Source organism: Physeter macrocephalus, chromosome 12, assembly GCF_002837175.3.
Source record: "Physeter macrocephalus isolate SW-GA chromosome 12, ASM283717v5, whole genome shotgun sequence".
Taxonomy (NCBI): Eukaryota; Metazoa; Chordata; class Mammalia; order Artiodactyla; family Physeteridae; genus Physeter; species Physeter macrocephalus.
Window position 1 is genome coordinate 24,110,812 of NC_041225.1, and position 21,338 is coordinate 24,132,149.

Genomic DNA, 21,338 nt, shown 5'->3' on the forward strand with positions numbered 1-21,338 from the left:
ACAATCAGAAATGATGTGTTCATGATTTCTCTTTATTGCCAAGGGAAAAAAAAATAGTAGATAGATTTAACTGTACGATAACATAAGATTGTCATGGACAGAAATGACTTCTCCTTATAAAAGCTAAGCCCATTCAGCCCCAATCAATAGCCAGGATTGAAGATGTTGGAATTTAGGCAACTTACAGCTGAAAAATAAGTGGGTAAACCCAAATATGCTTTTGTAGTGGAACCACACCTGTAATGCCCACACTTTCTTTGTCTTGGTTGGGTACAGAAAATAGAAAAATGCAGTAGGAATGTAGAGACATAACCGTTTCTTTCTGTGTTTTTTAAGCCAGTATTTGTTCCTGGCATCTCTTCCTTTTGACTTTAAGCTGAACTGTCAGCCCATATATTAATTTCAGCTAATTTCTTGTACAAAAATAAGGTGAGGCTGGAGTCCATCTGCAGGAAACTTACTGAAATTTGTGGACCAGGAAGTGACCACTTTTGTGATATTTACTCTCTCCCCTTCCCCTGTACGAAATTTTGCTCACAGAGCATTGACAGGCATGCAGGTTGTTTCTGAGCCATTTCCAAAAGTGAGACAAGCACAGAACTCAGATTGATACAATACTCGGGTGTCCATGACCAGCCACTAATTACCTCTGTGCTGGCCTGAAATGTGCCTGCTCTGTCTCAGAATAACGCATTTCAACATGAGCAGTCATCTCTGCTTTGGCTTCTGTATTCTTGGTGTCCATTAGTTTGGTGTTTCACTAAACAGGGGATGAAAGGAATTTGGTACAAGCTGTTATTGGAGGGATGACAGCTCTGGCAGACCTTGACAAATCTGCTAATAAAAATAAAACTATTGGAAGTTAATTAACTTTCCTTTTTAGGATAGAGAATAGAGCCCGACACATAGTAGTTGCTGAACAAGTTTCACTAACTAAATGAATGGATAAATGCACGATTATTGTAAAATTCGTGCTCCTTTATCCTTAAATGTTAGGTTTTTTTCAGTGGACTAGTTGATTAACTGTTTTGGCTGCCATTTGGACCAGGACTGATGCTAAGCGAGAGAGACAGACCCTTTGATTGCACATTATTTGAGGAATGAAATGGATCCGAGTAGCTTTTCTCTGCAAAGTTTCAGTTGGCTGCTTTTGCAGAATTTGCGTGTGAGAAAATATGAAAGGATTTTGACTGACTGATCAGATTCCTTTAATTTTAGGTTCACAATATCTTTTAATATTTTAAAAGAGAGGAAGACAGCCATGGTACAGCCATGGCTAAGACATGACTAAGACAACTAAATTATTTTCACGGGAAAGAATGTCCTGGTGACGTTAACCATGTCGGTTTTTTTCCCTTCGCCCTTTCCTCTAGTGTAGAGCCCGATGCTTGTCTCCTTATTAAGAGACTGAAAATAGAGGAACGTCTTCCCCTCGTGACCCAGCTGCCTTGGCTGCATCGTTTCCATCACTCTTTCCTTTCCCTTCACATCAGCCACCCTCACCTCTTTACGCGCTCACCAGACTACCTCACTCTTCCCATGTTTCCACTAGCATCACTTCCCAAGGAGCTGGTTTCTGACCCTGGGATCTGTCATCACGGCTCTCCTAGCACAGGTACGTCTACTTCAAAGCATCTCTCAGGGGTCCTTTTACATTTTTTCATATCTATGTGATTATCAGGCTCTTTGTTTCCTCACGAGGCCATAGTCTTCATTAGAGAAAGACCCAAGCACTACTTTTCTCATCGTTATTCCAGCTCAGTGCCTGGCCCAGAGCTGGCACTTGATAAATGTTTACTGATTGAACAGATTAGTGAAGAAAATAACATTTGAAGAAGAGGTGCCATGATCTCCATCACAGCACATGTGAAAAAGAAATGCGATGGCTCCAATGAAACATTCCTTGCACAACAAGGATTAGCTGGTAAAACGTGTGGATTCCAGAAATCTCCTTCCCCTCAAATGTATCTATAGAAAAGTCTTCATTAGAGACCTTTTTTTTTTTGGTTCAGGCTAAGACACTCCTAGTCTAAGATCCAAATGCTTCTGGAAAGGTTGACTAGCTACTAGCTGTTATCACTTAGATGTGAATCAGTTATAATTTTTAGTACTTGGGCTCAGTATGCTGGAGGCTTTACTCAACTTACTGGATTGGAGACAATAAGGGCAGAGCAAGTTTGGAAATTGAGAACATTTTTTTTGCTACAAAAAAGCCACAAAATGACACTGAAGCTTCTGCTACCCTCAAATGTGTGAGGATCTCTGTGATCCAAGGTGACTGGGCTTTAAGGTCCACGTAGGTCAGAGGAGACAGGAATTTGACACACAGAAAAATGGGGATTTAGAAAGGAAACTTCACACAGAGCCAGGAACTTTGATAAGCTACACCTTCTGTGAAAAAATAGACTAGAAAGAAATCTTCTTGTCAATGTGGGGAGATCCAAATGGCATTAATCCATCTGGGTTTGGCTCTGGCCAGAAAAATCTACCTGAGAATTCATGTATAACCACAACCACTTTATGTGGCTTTAAATTTTGAGCTGATTTGCCTTCTGATCACGGCATGTTCCTGGGTTGGAAGGGTGCAAAACCTCAGTAGATTTGCATGCTCAACTCAAAACGACACTTCACAGATAGTGGCCAGAATATGATGAACTCTTAATCAAATCTCTCCCTCTCTCTCTCTCTCTCTCTCACACACACACACACACACACACACACACACTTGTGCACACACAAGGAAACAAACCACCATGAGTGAGAAAAGAAATAACAAACAGTCGTGGAGTCAGATCTTCACTAGCTAAGAGATTCAGCCTTCGGAACTCTGTGATACTAAATAAAAGAAGTAGGATTAAAAGAGAAAATAGTATATATGAGCAAGGCACAATTTATTCTCACAAATAACCAAGCCAACTTGGTAAAGATTCAAATACAACTTCTGGAAACAGAACATTTCCCTTGGAATAAAATCCCCCATGGATGAGTACACCTAAAATCAGACATAGATGATAAAAGAAGTAGTAAACTGAAAGTTAGATGTGAAGCACTTCCCCATAAAGCAGGTTAGAGAGACAGAGAGAGGAAATATGAGAGAGAAATGAAAAATAAAATGCATAGGTTTGATATACGTCTAAATGGAATACTAGATAAAGAAAATGGAAAGAATAAAGGAGAGGAAGCACTTAAAAGATAAAAGCAGAAAAAAAAAAAAAAAACCCTAAGCCTCAGACCCAGAAAGTCTAATGACTCCAGATAAAAATAAATCCACACAAGAAAGACAGAGAGAGAAAGAGAGAGAATAAAAGAACAAGGGAGAGAAGACAGATCACCACAAAGGAAAGGCTTGCTGCTCTTCTCGTCAGATATTGGAAGATGCTTCAGATGATGGAGAAATAGTATCTTCAATTGTGCTGAGAGAAAGCAGCTGTCAACCTCAAATTCTATTCACAGTAAGTCTTGCAAGAATGGTGAAATACAGATATTTTTAGACTTATGAAAACAGATCATCAAAAGACTTTCTCTAAAGGACTTTGTAAAGAAAGTATTTCAGGAGACCAGTGTGCAACGCTGGACAAAAGGTCGAATTTACAAGACGGAATGTAGACGCCAAAGACCTTAGTAAATGCTTATTGTGCAATTACTATGTACCAGGCAATCGTCTAAGCACTTCACGTGTGTTAGCTCATTTGATCCTTACTATGCGCTATGAGTCAGTGGAGAAAAGTCATCTGTTCAACAGGTGGTCCTGGAACAACTGGACATCTGTACAGACAATAAATAAGTATGCCTTGACCCTTACCTCATGCCATGTGCCAAAATTAACTAAAAAGGATCATACGCCGACACATAAAAGTTAAACTGCAATAGTGGAAATAATACAACAAACCTTTGTAACTTTGTGGTATGTAAAGATTTCATAGACAACACTTAAAAGTCATGAATGATAAAAGAAAAACAATAAAATAAGCCTTATCAAAATTAAAACATTTATTCTTTGAAAGACACTATATTTAAAAAAATAAAAGGCAAGCCAGAGACTGAGAGAAAATATTTGCAATACGTATCATCTCAGGAAGGACTTGTATCAAGGATCCATAAAGAGCTCTCACAACTCAATAATAAGAAGACAAGCAACTCCATAAAAAAATAGGCAAAAGATTTGAACATTCAAAGATATGTGAATGCTAGATGGACTCATTAATGTATGCTCAGTAGCATTAGGAAAACACAATTAGAAATCCAAATGTGATACCACTATAATTCAGTAGAATGGCTAAAATTAAAAATTAAAATTCCAAGTGTGAGCATAGATACGGAGAAACTGGAGCGCTCACGTGTTGGTGGGGAGAGTATGAAATGGTACAATCATCTTGCAATCAGTTTGGCAATTTCTTTTAAGTTAACCATAGACTGGCAATATGACCCAGCAGGTTCTGAGTTTTTACTGAAAAGAAATGAGAACATGTGTCCATGCAGAGACTTTTACATGAATGTTCATAGCAGCTTGATTCATAATAGCCCCAAATATCCATCAACAGGTGACTGGATAAGCGAATTACTGTGCATCCATACTACTGAATTCTGCTTAGCAATAAAAAGGAAAAGCTATTGTTATAAGCAGAAACGTGGATAACCCTCAAAAACATTACAGTGATTATGGTGTGTAAAAGAAGTCAAACAAAAATGTGTATGTACTGTATGAAGAATGAGTTCCCTTTATATAAAGTCTAAGAAGGAAATCTAACGTGGAGTTTCAGAAAGCAGATCGGTGGTCACCTGGGGTCAGGGATGGGGTGGAGTTTGCCTGGGGAGGGGCTCAAAGGTAGAGGCTTACGGGGATTCTCTGTATCTTGATGGGCTGGTGATTACATGGCTGTGCATAATTGTCAAGACTCAAACTGTGCACTTAAACTGTATGTAAATTATACCTCAGTGAAATTTATTTTGAAAAATAAACATGTCCTCTATGGTGACCTAAATGGGAAGGAAATCCAAAAGAGAGGGGATATATGTATACATAGAGCTGATTTACTTTGCTGTACAGCAGAAACTAACACAACATTGTAAAGCAACTATATTCCAATAAAAATTAATTTAAAAAATAAAAATAAACAAGATAGAACTAAAATACTGGTCAACAATAAATGTAAGGGGAAAAGGGTTTGACCAAAGTTAAAACGTCCTAAAATACATCTACTGTTCTAGAGCAGGTTGGAGATACTGGTTGGACTTGAAATAACTATGAGATTTTGATGATAAAAATTTTAATGATAATCACTAAGATAGAAATAGAGTGTGTATGTTTTCAAAAGAATGAATATGGGTGAATGGGTGTGTGTGTCGGGGGGGTAGGGGTGAAATAAAAACAAAACACAAAATCAATCCTATAAAACAGGGAAAAGAAGAAGAAAAAGAGGCTTGCCCCCTTTCCTGTGATGTAAATGATGCATTTTATGCACTTGATTCAGCTTTATGTTAGTTCTCTAGGATTTACATGTTTTCCTAGGTGATTTTATCTCTGGTTTCCCCAACACCTTACCCACCTAATTTACAAATATATCCATGTCAACACAAAAATTTACCATTTCCTTTTGCATCTTCTTTTGCATATCCTTCTCTCTGTTTAAGATTGAGCCTTTCACATCCCTGCTGCCTGCTCAAACTTCCTTTTCTTATCCTATGAAATATTTTCTCTTACTTCCATCACTTTATCTCCTGGGTCCATCTCCCTCTCTCTCTCTCTGTCTCCCTCTCTTTCACATACACATACACATATGTACGGTTTGTGATTTTATATATATATACATATGTATATATGTATATATGTATAGATATGCACAGACTGCAACTCCCTGTCTAATTCATGACCATCCATCGTGACTATGAGACTCTCATGCCCATGATTTCCCTCAAACTGCTCTGAGATCAGTGGTGACACCCTAGGTAATAAATCCCATAGATAATTTTCACTGCTTATTATACTGTATGTGAAATTTGGTTCTATTTGCCACTCCTGTCCTGCTGTTGGTTTTTTCTTCTCTCAACCATCTGTTATATGTGTCCAGGTCACTAGACAGCTGATAAATTAGAACTTCTTGAATGGAAGATGGCTTGCTTTCTCTCCCCTTTTGCTTTATTCTTAACCTACTAAACCCTCCTTCCTCCAGGAAGCCTTCCAGACCATTTCTGGCTGGGTTTCTGAAATATCTGTGTTCCTAAAGCAACTTCTGCATTATGTGTCTTCTGCTGTAGGAATGTGAGTTCCTTGAGGACAGGTGTCAGACACTTTCTATCTTACACCAGATGTTCAGCGCATTGTTACAGGGCCCTCTGTAGGAGGACCTCAGTGTATATTTGGTGGATGAATGAAGATGAAGATGGGCACTACCTATAGTCATTATTGTTAATATTTCCCTTTATTTCCTTTTGGGCTAAGGCATGAATGGCTGCCATGACACCTAGGAGTCAGGGTCTGGGAAAAATAGAAAGAAAGGGGACTTCTGAACAGAGGACAGATGCTAAAGGAAATTGACTACCCTTTAACTAAACATGGTTTAAAACTAGAAGTTCTCACTCTCTTTGGGATACTCAAGACATCCCAGGTTGTCGCCCTTTAGTTTCCAAGACAGAAATAAATAATGGCATATTGGTACATTTTTAACAACTGGCTCTCTGCAGTAAAGAAAAATAAAACAAAGAAGAGCCTTAATATGTAGCATTTGCCTGTAGTAGAAATAGCCCATCATAGCTGATTTTAAACCATGTGACGTCAACTAGCTTTCAAAATTCCTAAAAATTTGAAAATTGGCTTGTGTGAGCTGGTACAAGCTGCCTTTAGCACGCCACTGGATATAAATAATGTACGTACAAAGGTCAATTTATTGGCCTCCTATTTGTATAATGCCTTTCAATTCATAATATTTTGTACAGATTTCCTGGAAGACACGGAAATATTATTATTGATGTTTAATAAATGAGGAAATTAAAACTCAGAGAATTTAGTGACTTATGGTATCAAGAAGGATGATTTTGGCAGCCAATAATAGAAACCCCTTACTTCAGATGACTTAAAAATAAGGAGTTTAATATCTTTTGTAATGGGGACACCAAAGGGAAAATCACGTTTCAGAAATGTGTGTGTCCCTCATGATGAGTTTAAACACCCTTCCTCGTTGCCTCTCTCCTCTGACGTTCTTGGTGTTGGCTGGACCCTCTGCCTTGATATTCAGACTGGTTCAGGCAGTCCAGCTGGACTTGACAATGGCCAGCGCAAGGGCAAAGACGTCTCCTCCTGGCCCATGACTTAGGGTCAAGGAACCTTTCCCAGAAACTCCCCCTGAGATTGACCTCATTTCTCACTGACCACAACTGGGTCATGTGTCCAAGGCCAGAACACCTGAGGGCAAGAGAATAGGACAGCTTGGCTGACTCAGATAAACGGATACTCTCCTAGTGCTGGGGGTGAGTCACTGTCCTCTGGGATCCGTTGGAGAAAGCTAGAGATCCAAACACATTTGGTGTTCTGTTAGAGAGGAAAAGATGGGCAATGGATAAGCAACTGGCAGTGTCCATAGAGTTGCCAAGTTCACAGTCTAGTTGGTGGTAAAGCCTGCAATCTACCATCATAATCAAGCACCACCTTCCCGAACATGACATCCGGTTTCTTTATAAAGATGTAGATAAAAATCATCTTTCTTTGTGCTCCTCCGACATTTTTGTATGCAATTATCTTTGTTTATTATTCCAGCAAAATTATATGGATTTGCCTACTATATTTCATGTTCTAGGTGTAGGTGCATGCCTCTGTGTATTTCTTGTATGAGCATATATATAAACTCTATGTTACTGGGTGACAACACTGTTTATACTCCCAATTTGTGCTCACACAGTGCCTTGCAAGGAAAAGGCACAAACACTACATATATATATGTATATATACACAAATATATATATACAAATATATATATAGTATATATATAAACTAATATGTATATTATATATATATACATTTGAAAAAGAAAACTTCCAGGTTTCTCTTCCACAGGAGTCTTTCAACAACTTTCCAATATTATTCACCTTTCAGTAGAGACAAACTTGAAAAGTTAGAGCCCTGAAAGAGAATTTTTTCTAAAAATTATTGCAAGCATTGGAAAATAAAGAGTTACAGCCCAAAATATCTTGCAACTATAACTATAGAGCTCACTGCAGTGATTACTATAATGTACAGTGTGGCAGAGTTACAGTTGCCATGGGAACCATAAATTTGATTTTCTGGGGTTTTGTGTGTACAAAATCTCAACTATAATGCTGCCTTCATGTATTGTCTTTTACATTTGTTATACACATACTTGGGTCCAAAGTAGGTCACCTGAACTAAACACAGAAATGTTGGTTGCTTTCTTCAAAGATTTCTTTAACATCTCAGCAGTATCAGAGTTAATTCAGAAAGTGCATGTATAAAAAATTACTTTTGATCTTACTTCAGACATAATAGATTAATCTCTTCCATCCCAGCTTACACCATTCTTTGGAATAAAATCCTCCTCTGTATTTTCAGCTTTTGATCTATTCACTTTTTAAAAGTTTATGTGAGTTGGTGCTGTTTCAGGTGGATAACAGATGATGTAGTCCTATCGATGTTTTGTTGTTTGTCTTTTGTTTTCTAATAATTCCTTGATATACTATTTCTGACTAGATTATCTCTCGGCTTCAGTCTTTTCATAGAATGAAGCTCACCTCCTTACCTGGGATGGAATGCTTTACCAATACCCATGATGTAATGACCATAGTTCAACCAACCTTTTTTTCTGTTGCTCTTTTCTATAAGTTCTTTGGAATATTGAGAACTCATATCTCTATGACTTTAATGAAGAGAAGGTTTAAATTGCTGCAGATACAAAGTCCTGGCAAACTCTAGATTTAGCCTTTACTCCCTGTTGCAGGTCTGTCTTGACATAGCAGGAAACGCTAGCTTTCTCATTAACTATAGGAGTGCACAAAATGTTCCAAGTTTATTTGTCTGCAGTGAATCAGAGCATTGCTTTCATCTGATTTTCCGCCGTGAGAAGTCAACAAGAATTTCCCACACCACTGCTTTGCCAGGGCTAACAGCAGCCGCTAATGTTATTTAGCTATTGCTTCCACTTCTCGTATTTTGGATAAGGAATGTTCATACTTGTTTGCTGGATAAATTTGGACACTGTGCTGTTTTACCTTGAAGACTTCACTTTGTCACAATGTTCCCATTTCTTTAATGTAGGTAGACAAAAATCTAAATTCTACCACTCTCAGCAGAGCTCTGGAGTGGTTAATTGAATAGTTGCTTGACAGAAAGCATTTTTAAATAATTGTTGCATTTTTAAATAAAAACAGAAAAGAATATGATAGCGTGTTGATGTCAGTTTCGATAAGGGATGAGCAGGTATTGTGATGTACTGCACTAGCTACAATAAATCAAAACTTCAGAGACAAGATGGCATATTTAACAAACTCGTCATTTTGTAATGATGAGGCAGGAGATGACTCACCACAAACTAGCAAAAGACAAGGGCAACATTCACAGCACCAGCATGCCTGCAGGCAGATTTGATGGTGTCAGCAATCTTCATCTGCGTGTGTGTAATTCACCTGAATAATCTTCAGAATCCTAAATCCTTCGAATTACTCAGTGTAAAACAGAGAGCTGAGGAAAGAAGACGGGGTAAATTAAAGAACGAAAAAAACGGATCATCAACCGGATCGCTCAGCAAACATTTACTGATGAGGTTTCGGAGAACTGGGTACCATATGAGTCGAAAATATCCCCAAAGTTTAATTTGGGGGATGTCTGTCAGTGAAACAATAACTTGTAGAGAGACGTGACAAATGGCTTGCCTGAGTTCGTGCTAAATGGCAAAAAAAAAATTACATGAAGGAAACATGTACATGGTGGACAAGACTCAGTCCACCAAAACACATAGAAATCTTGGATAAAATACAATAACAATACAAAACTCTATGTCAACCATTCATTTAATTCTCACGAAAAGTCTATGATGAAAATAACAGTGAAATACACTACACTCCTACTAGAAGAGCTAAAATCCCCCCAAAAAAACCTATTGCTAGAGAGGACGGGGAACAGCAGTAACTTATATTCCTTGATGGTAGGAATGCAGTAGGGTACAGTCACTTCAGAAGGCAGTTTCTTACAAAGGTAAACATTGTATAATCATACAATCCAACAATTATGCTCCTAGGTATTTATCCAACTGATTGGTGAACGTATGTCCATACAAAAATCTCCATGCAAATACTTATAGCAGCCATAATCATAATCATCAAAAATTTGAAGCAGACAAAATGCCCCTTAGTAACTGCACAAGCAGAATCTGTACAGTGGAACATCATTTAGCTTTAAAAAGGATGCACTGTCAACCCATGCGACAAGGTGGAGGAATCTTAAATTCACATCATCCTAAGTGAAAGAAACAAGTCTGAGGAGGAGACATACTGTGTGTTTCCAACTACGTGACATTTCATAACAACCAAAACCATGGAGATTGAAAACAGATCAGTGCTTGTCAGGGCAAAGTGTTGGATACATGAAGCACAGGGGATTTTCTTTTGCTTCGTGATTTTACTTAATTATTTAAATAAATAAATAATGTTTATTTTAATTAAAATAGTTTTGGGTTACAGGAAAAATGGCATATATAATACAGAAGAGACCTAATATACCCACACCCTATTACTGACATCTTACCTATGTCTGGTATATTTATCACAACTAATGAACCAATATTGATACACTATTATTAACTAAAGCCCATACTCTATTCAGATTACCTTATGTTTATCTAATGTTCTTCTTCTGTCCAGGAATCCCATCTAGGCCACCACATTACATTACACACGACCTCAGTCAGGGGATCAAGGTCAACGTCAACAATGATGTCATGCTGATAGCGTGTACGCTTGATATGATGTGATGAAATGGACTTTACCCCTGTGGTCTTCCTTCCCCAAACCCCAATCTAATGATGAGAAAAACATCCAACAAAACCCAAACTGAGGGACAGTCTACAGAATACTTGGCCCGTACTCCTCTAAACTGTCAAGGTCATCAAAAACAAGGAGCATCTCAGAAACTGTCACAGCCCAGTGGAGCTTCAGGAGACATAAAACTAAACATTACACAGTCCTCTGGGTGGGATCCTGAGACCAAGGAAGGACATTAGGTTAAAACTAAGGAAATCTGGATAAAATATGGTCTTTAGTTAATAACAATGCATCTATACTGGTTCATCAGTTGTGGTAAATGTACCAGTCTAATGTAAGGTGTTAACACTTAAGGAAAATGGATGTGAGGTGTCAGGGAACTCTCTGTACTGTCTTTGCAATGATCTGTCATTGTAACCCCACAATGAAAAAACTTAAATGTAGAGATATTTTTATGTTGTCCAAAATATTACAAGTTAATGTCAGGAACAAGATTCAAGCAGAGGAATGATAAAGAGTCAGAGTCTGAACTTTAGCTACAACTGTGTATAGTATTTTTATACATACCAATGTTAAAAAAGAAAAAAGATACTTTTAGGTGCCAGAAACAAGAAGGAAAGGGGTCGATCAAGAATCTAGGTGGGAACTGACCTCACGGGCAGGTGAATGGAATAGCAGTCGTAGAATGGCCAGCTGCGCACTTTCCAGTTTCCAGAAGTGAGCCCTCAGGCATTGTAGCAAAGCAAGAGCACGGTGCATGAGAAAAGGTAAATATTAGACACCCACTGAGGTCTCATGACTCTCAGTATTCCCCAGCCAGCCCCGCATTCACCATTCTGCTTCCTATTCATCATTCCTCGGCTTTTTCCCAGGGATTGATCTGGAGAGAAAATTCTAAGGGAATAGAAGAGGTGGCTAGCAATTTAGGTAGTCCCATTAGCCCAGAAATTAACTTTCAGTGAAACCCTGAATAACACACTTCTCACATTCTGTATAAAAATAGTATTTAATGTTTTTAAATTTAAATTATATTGTGAAATCTATTCCATGAATTATAAATAGCTTATTTCATAAACAATTAAAATTAGACCACTACCAAAATTATAAAAATGAAAGTATAAATCATCCACAACCCCACTACTCATAAATCCCCACTGTATCAGTAACACAGGATAATGTATTATTCTTTTACATTAATTGTGTTCGTTTTACAGATTATGCAATTACCACAGTTTTGTAGAACATTTAGAGAAATCAGCAAAACAATAAAGAGAAAATAAAGTCGCCATAATAACCCTGTCACACAGAGATAATTATTCTCAACATTTTGTTTATATTGTTTTAGTCAATGACTCATAAATACACCCTCTATGTTCTTTCGTTTTACAAAATTAGAATTATATTTTCTACTTTTTGTAATTAGCTTCTTTTTACTTACCAAAGTATTAGATGGTTTAGTCTTCTTTAGAAAGTTTGCATGTATCCAAGACTTTAATTGGATTTATTTTTTATTACTTTCATAAAAATACTCAATTTATCCCAGAGTAGTAGAAAATATTTGCAATATTAGTGACTATATAGTGATTTCCAATGTTAGTGACAATTTTGAGCAATTATATTCTTTCCTCTAGCATGTATTGGTACCTGCTATTTTGGGTAGCAGGTTTAGACTACAGTCTGAGCGCCAGTATCACAAGGGGCTGATGGGGTGTCCCTAACAGGGGGAGGGCTGGGTGGGTTGTGTGACAAAAGACCCTGAGAGTAGGACCTGGGGAGAGAGGATTCCAACGTCAATGGCTGAAACCAAACTTCTACTAAAGAGGCTCTATGTGTTTTAAAGACTCATAAAGGAAAAAAAGGGATTTTTTTTTCCCTACTCAAATAATTTCTTCAAACACGTTTCTTGACCTGGCGTGGGGGAAGGAGACATGAAAGCTGCCCATACAGATGCCACCTTGGCCTCTCACCTTCTCCAGAGCCACCTAGGTGAAGAGATGGCATGAGCAGACAGGTGTTGTGGGCAGAACCTCTGGCGGTAGTGTGTCAAATGGTGGTGCAGGGTACTAATGGCAGGAGGTCGGCCAGGAGACTGATTTGTCACAGTCTAGGCAAGGGTAGATGGGGAATCAACCAGGCAGCATAAATGAGAGTGAAGAAGATCTCAGTGAAGTTTCGGATGTTGAATGGACAGGGCTGATGGCTGACTACGTGCATATCAAGAGTCATGTAAAGAGAAGAACTGGGTAGGTGGTAGTATCATTAATCAAGATAGGAAGCAAAATATTTTTGTTCCTGGAGATAGAAGTGGTGAAATATAATGGGTTAAATTTTATGCCAAAAGGTGGTAGAACAATAAATCTGATACAAGTGATTAGAGCTAGAGATTCAGCTTTAGGAGTCACTGGTATGTAGATGGCATTTGAAGTCATGAAGCAGGTGAGATAACTGGGGAATTAGAGAAAAAGACTGGTGATGGAATCCTGGAGATAAGAATTATGTTCCAGGAAGATCACAGGGTCAAAAACTGTCACAAGAGACAAATAATGATAAAACAATCAACTTAAAAGGAAAACATAATGATTATAAATATATCTACACCCAATATCAGACTGTCTAAATATATAAACCAAACCTTGACAGATCTGAAAGGAGAAATAGACAGCAATACAGTAATATTAAGAGACTTCAATACACTACTTTAAATATTGGATAGATCATCCAGACATAAAATCAATAAGGAAACAACAGGCTTGAACAATACTTTAGACCAATGGACCAACAAGACATACACAGAATATTCCACCCAACTGCAGCATGATACACCTTCTTCTCAGATGCACACAGAACATTCTCCAGGTTGGATTATATGCTAGGTCACAAAACAAGTCTTATCAAATTTAAGATTGAAATAATTTCAAGTATCTTTTTCAACCACAATGGAATCAAACGAGAAATCAGTAATAAAAGGAAAATGAGAAAATATATGGAAATTAAGCAAGGCACTCTCAACAACCACTGCAAAGAAGAAGTCTAAAGGGAAATGAGAAAATATCTTGAGACAAATAAAGATGAAACACAATGTACCAAACTTACGTGATACAGTAAAAACAGTACTAAGGGGGAAGTTTATGGTGATAAATGTCTCAATTTGAGAAGAAGAAAGATCTCAAATAGACAATCTAAATTTACACCTCAAGAGACTAGAAAAGGAACCAACTAAGCCCAAAGTTAGTAGAAGAAAGTGAATTATAAAAATTAGGTAGGAAATAAAAGAACTAGAAAATAGAAAATTGACAATATTGAGTTGATTTTTCCCAAAAAAATCAATAAAATCATCAAACCTTTAGCTAGACTACTGAAGTAAAAGAGAGAAGACTCAAATAAATATAATCAGAAATGAAAGAGGACACCTTGGAACTGATGCTACAGAAGTTTTAAAAAGCTCAAAAAGGACTATTATGAACTACTATCCTACAATGACAAATTGGACAACCTAGAAAAAATGGATAAAGTCCTAGGAATATACAACCTATCAAGATTGACTCAAAAAGAAATAGAAAGCCTAAGCTTTTAAAAGTCATTGGCACAACTCATTCCAAGGATACTATATCTTCTAAGATTTTAAGACTTGTTTCTCAGACAAATGTGTCCTAAAATATATATTTTTTAAAATCCAGTGTGGAATATTTCTAGTCCTACATTAAGGCTGTTTCTGTCCTTGTCAATAAATTACAGAGTCCACCTAGGAGAGGTCAGTGACGTTCTTATGGTATTGGGTCTGAACTGGATCAAAGTTAAACCTGTGCTTTCCATTGTGGAGCATATTCAAGGTCCAGCTCTTATTAATGTTTTAAAATCTCTTCTGTTCATATACCCCTAAAACGTTCATCCAGATAACCACGGTCTTTTAGGATATTTATGTGGGTTCTCCCTGTCTAGCTGTGTTCCTCTTATCTCTGGACACAGGCCCGAGACAGTCCGTTGGTGCTGCTAACTCGGGCTGCTTTGTCTAGTCCTACGGATGCGTAGACTGGCTTCTCTCCAAAAGCTACTGCAGCAGAACTCTGGCTGGGAGGAGGCGTGTGGGTAAGAGAAAGCTGGGGTGCGATGTCCCTGGCAGTGCCAGAGGATGAGGCAAATGAACGGCCCCGTGGGTGAAGTGCAGCTTTCTGGGCCAGGCTGTCCGGCTGTCCCCCCAGGAGGCCCTGCACTGCTGATTCCTGGCCACAGCCCTGCATGTAACTCCTACTGCCACCCGCATTGCTGAGAGGAGAAGCAGCACAGGCTCACCAGCACACTCTCCAAGGACAGGACCCATCGGGGCTCTTCGTTCCTTAGCAGATGCTGAGCTGGGATGCAGCATCTGGCTTCATGGAGAAAGCTTGTGTCTCTACTTTAGATTGAAATGGCATCCCTGAGTAGCCCACGGCTCACCTTGACCTTCGTGTCCATGCACAGTATACAGGTTCCTGCTGCAGGCGCAGGGACCTCAAATGTTAAAGTTGCCTCGAATGACTGAAGATAAATAAATTCCCCGAAATGTGAACAGAGGGAGTGTGGGTGAGGCAGTTTGTCCTTGAAGATTTTGTGGGAGGATGTTAGGGAATTTTAGGGATTGATTTGGAAGGTGACAGAGACTTTCTCATTGACTTATGTAACTGCAGCCTGGCGGTGTCGAAATTAGCAAGTGAAAGAAAGGGGAAACCTGAATCTTAAATCTTGTTACCATTTCTGTAGGTAAAAAACAGTCAAATATTGTCAATTGCATATGGCTCAACCCAGTGTAAGAGTTATATAGGTTATAGACACTAGTGATCTAAGTTAGATCTAAATTTAAGGACGTCTCCGTTAAGCCCAGGGATGTGAAATGGTGAGAAGCGATTAAAAAAAAAAAGAGCCTCCAGCTAGTTCAAAACAGCTCTTGCTTTGGCAATGGTGGCAGAAAAGAGAAAACTCAAGGAAACCCTCGAGGTATGGTTGTCAGGGAATTCTCTTTGTAAAAGTGGGGTGAAGTCATTACAATGATAGCTTCTTAGGAGACTAGGAATTTGCCTTCAATTTTTAATAAACAAGGGGATTTTGCATGGGAATTCATGCTAATTTGGGGAGTATGGAGGTTCACGTGGAAGCATTTGATCATCGAGGACCTCGTGTCGCTGCGGGTGGCGTCTCTGCTCCACTCTCTCATCGGCGTCCCCACGTCTAAGCGACCCTGCTTTGCTGGCAGAGCCCAGGGCAGATGAGAGGGTGAGCAGGTGAGCCTGGCAAAGGTACACGGCACCGAGTGGGCCGAGAGGACCCTGACACGGGCTCCACAGTGGGAACCTCTCACTCAGTATCGATTCACAGCCCTCGACCTGCGTGCTGACACCAGCTTTCTGCCTGTCAGAGCCTTTTAACCTCTGCCTTCCCTCCGTGCCCCACCCCCTGCAGCTTACCCACAACTCACCGCTGGCTCGGACAGCTTTTGTTTTGCGTTGCCTTGTTTTGTGTTGAAGCCGAAAGCAGCCTCGATATCCACAAAGTTAGCTTTTATTCCTGTCTCTCCTTGCATATATAATGGGCTTAAGTCAAAATAAGGTTTCTTTTTTCTTTGTTTTTTTCATGAACTGGTTATTGGACTTGGAAATGTTTCCTAAGTAAGCATCAGGGTAGACCAAACAATAAACATTTTGGAGTGTTCCTCTGGCATTTCTTTCATCTTTGGGACCTAGTGGGAATGGTGGCCACCAAGCAGTCTGGAGTCAAAGGTCAAGAGGCAAGTCTTGGTGACTCGGCTAGCTGCAAACCGGTGAAGGATTTCCTCCCTGTAAGCCTGTTTTCTCTTAGGTAAATGGGAATAATAATAGGTAACTTCATTAAGGAATAGTTGGAAGTACTCATCGATAGATTGCAATAAACATCACTCAATAAATGCTAGCTGTCATTATCATTATTCTTATTAATTCTGATACCCAAAGAGTCCCCCTGTAAAGTCCATTTCATCTACCGCTCTGTAATTACTGTTCTGTGGATCTCTGTCCTCAGTACAATCCCTTTCAGAGGTAGAGGACTAGAGATTTTCTGTGATTTATTGACACTAGGGTTTGTTAAGTGAGGTACCAACAAAGCTCAGAGGGCAACGAAATATCTCACTTTCTCCAAACCTTTCAAACGCACATTTTAAAACTATGGAATGTTCAGTACTACCCATCTCTCCAGAAAGCAGTACCTAAGGGTTGGTTTTGGTCCCTGATATTTTTAATTTTTAATGATAAAGGATTCTGCTAAGACTGTGAATTCATTATCTTGTGGCATTTTGTTCAGTAGTTGTCTTGCTGGAACTCATAAGGACGAAACCCTCTAATGTTAAGAGTTGAGATGGAAACAGCAAAATGATTTTCCTTGGTCGGCTCTCTACGTGGGTGGCCAGAACACCAGTCATTTTTGGAAAAGCCAGTAATGCCCCTTAGGGTCTAGCGAGGGCGGGACAGAGGAAAACAAGCTTCAGTATCTGAACACCCCCTGGAGTTACAGGTGGAATACAATGACTGGGCCACAGACCCTGAGGGTGGTGCCCCCATCCTCCACCAGCGTTTAGGACACCCGGACTCTGCAGCCCTTCATCTCTAAAACAGAATCATGTGGGCTCTTCAATTCTGCACTTTGTTTTGTTTTGTTTGTTTTTTTAAAAAAAGATGCTTCAGGGACTGTGTGTTGACTGCTAAGTCCTACTCCTTACCTAGCTGCTTTTTTCACGTCATCCAGCCTCGATGAGCTAGGAATGTGCATTGACTTTTGGGTGTTATTTTGCAGCCTGAGACCCTGTGCCCTGACCTGCGCGTCTCTGGTCACCTCTGGGTCTGTTTGGCCAGCTCAGCCCCGTAAGTCTCAGTATGAAGGTGGAGGCTAAATGGGTCTAAAACATCAGTGGCTTTGGGTAAGGGATAGTCAGTGGAGTCTCATGTGCTTCATTGGGCTTGAATTATTTAGCCATGTTTCCTCCACTCAGCATGAGGCATTTGAATTTCACCCCTCACATCCTTCAGGCCTATTTCGGTTAAATATTTTCTATTATAATGCTTATCATTTCTATTATAATGCTTATCATCCATTGCTTTTTGCCAAGGTGACTCTTCACCCCTCCCCCATGGAGGGGAGCATGCCCCCAATTGTAGAAATCCCTGAAGTAAAGCCTATTTGAGTAACCTTTCAAGAGTAACCTTTCCTGTAAGGAGAGACTCCAGCCCGAGTCTTGAGAACTTTAAATGCTATTGATCTTTCCTCTGAAATTCAGGGTGCCTCCTGCACATTTTAAATATGTTAATTTATTCACCAAATATTTACTGAGTAACTACAAAAAAATTTAAGTACTTGAATTCAGTTTCAGCCTGTTTCCTTTTGCTGCCTAAATCTCAATATGTTAATTAGGGCTGCCAGGTTTAGCAAATACCATGAGTCCAGATAAATTTGGTTCGCAAATAAATAACAAATAAAAGTTAATTATACATGTGTCCCATGCAATATTTGTGACATATTGATACTAAACAATTATCCAAAATTCAAATTTAACTGGGCATTCTGTATTTTATCAGACAACCTCTGTTTTATCTGATCAGCTTAATACCCAAAGCTAAGTACTTGCTAATGTTTTTCTAGACTAAATCTTAATCTAATTTTCAATCCGAAAATAATTCTCATTTGAACCCCCTTCACCTTCCCACTAATGTAGATTTAAAATTGTCTCCTTTCTGGTCCTGTAATTATCTCTCAACTGAAATTCAAATGTAACAGATACATTTTCATACAAATTGTCCTAAGAATGTGAGTCAACATAGAAAAAACAAATTCAACCTGTTCATTTAAAATATGTTCAGTTTTTGAGTACCTTCCTTCAAGACCTGTTTGTTTCTGACTTGACCTTTCTCTAGTTGTGTGTGGTAAGAGCAAAAGCACATCAGAGTGAAAAATGGATAGAGAAAAAGGTGAAGTTGGAAGTGAGACAGATTTGTATGGTACTCTCATCCGTCCATCACTCATGTTCTGGGAGACTTGCTGATGGTCTGATTTTGGTGAACCCAGGTACAAGGTGAGTATGAGCATCAGTGGAAAAAGGCAAATTAGAGCAGACAAGCTGATTTAAGCATTTCAGGAATATGAAATTAGCTAGTACAATAAACTGCAAGAAAGTTGTGGTAAGTTTTTCCTCTTTGGTTTATAAAGCTTAGTAGTGGAGGTATGGAGCTCACTTCTCATTCAATGACACTCAGAGTCATTTGCTGCAATATCTTCTTATAGTGTGTGATAAACATGGTTCATATTTAACCAAAAGGAGCCTCACTGTCAAGGACATCATCTTCAAAAACACTTGGAACACCTGGGAATGATGAAATAAAAATTATTTTCACTGATTTATTTTTCGTTCAGTGGAAGAAAGTATCCTCTTTAGAACATTCAAGAGTAGCTTCTGAGACACCCACTCTGTTTAGAGGCACATCCATAAACAGTTGTAAAGGGTCAGATGTCGCAGAGCGGTGGGCGTGCAGAGCTTGTTGCACTTGCTCAGTGACCATCACCATGCCCTGGGTTCTCATTCCCGAGTGAGTCTCCTCTTGATGTTTCATGACCTTATTTAAGGCAGATCTTCGCTCTGATCTTTCAGAATATTACACAAAATGAACAGCATGGCCTAGAAAATGTTTGTAATGGTCAAGAAACACCCTCATCAGCGAGAGGCTGTTAAAAGACAAGAAAATAACTTTATCAGTGAGGCACCCAGGCTGTCAACTACACACTTTGGCAAGACCTCATTATTGTATTTTTTTCCTGAAAAATTGAAAAAAAATAGTTCATTATTTTCTCATTCTTATTTTGATCTCTTAATTAAGCAGAGAGATGTACTAGGTATGAGAGACATGCCTAAATGTTCTCTTCAAAATCTGTTCGCAGCATAATAGCACTCAGAAGGCTGGTGTAAACGAATACCTGAAAGTGGGCAAAAGATGGTCCTAAACTTTGCACCTGGTATCTTTTGAAGGGTGAGTCAGGAAGAAGTTGCTAGAAAAATTGCTCCTTTCACAGTCACAGAGAAGCAATTATCTTATTGAGTATATTACTAAAACAATAGCTTTATCTAATATATTCATAACTTAGTGGAAAATTTTTCTTTAGAAAAAGAATGGATAAAGAAGATGTGATATATATATATATATATATATATATAAAATGGAATATTACTCGGCATAAAAAGAATGAAATAATGCCATTTGCAGCATGGATGGACCTAGAGATGATCATACTAAATAAAGTAAGTCAGAGAAAGACAAATATCATATGATATCACTTACATGTGGAATCTAAAAAAATGATACAGATAAACTTATTTACAAAACAGAAATAGACTCACACAGGTAGAAAACAAACTTATGGTTACCCAATGGGATAGTGGGGGAAGGGAAGATAAATTAGGAGTTTGGGATAAACATATATATGCTACTACATATAAAATAGGTAAACAGCAGGGTCCTACTGCATAGCACAGGGAACTCTACTCAATATCTTGTAATAACCTATGTGGGAAAAGAATCTGGAAAGTATATATATATATATATGTATATATATATATATAACTGAATCACTTTGCTGTATACCTGAAACTAACACAACATTGTAAATTAACTCTACTTCAAAAACTATACTTTAAAAAACCGACTCTATTACTAAGGTCTGAGGATTCCAGCCTCTGACAAAATCTGTAGTTGTTTTCCTCCTGTTAAGGTAATAACAAACAGGGGCTGGTGGACAAAAAACTTTACCTCAGATAAAAAGTGTACCACGAGCTTGTCTACCTTTATCCCATGTTACTGTGTAATTTCATGCCTAAAGCATCTCAAGGTGGATTCTTCTCAAGGGGACCAGATTATGTGACCTGATTTGAATGTCAGTCTCAAGGTTTTAACAGTTTTTCCTACTAGAAATGTCTCAAACCTAAGTTAAATATCGCACATCTTCATGTAGCCCAATTCAACTTATTTCAATACAAAAATTGCATGCTTGCTAGTGGGGAGGGCACAGCACGATGCCAGGTGATGTGAGGAAGCAGTGAGCTCATAGTAGGGCTGGCACAAACGTGTAAGAAGATGTACAAAGGTAACGTGAGTGGGTATAATTAAATCACAGTGTGCTCTGGGGCAGGAGGGGTAGGGATGGGGTTACGCCCCATAAGCTTCTGTTATGGAATATTTTTGGAGAGGGTGAGTTCTCAGGTGATCTTTAAAGGATGACCTCTGGGCTTCCCTGATGGCGCAGTGGTTGCGCATCCGCCTGCCGATGCAGGGGAACCGGGTTCGCGTCCCGGTCCGGGAGGATCCCGCGTG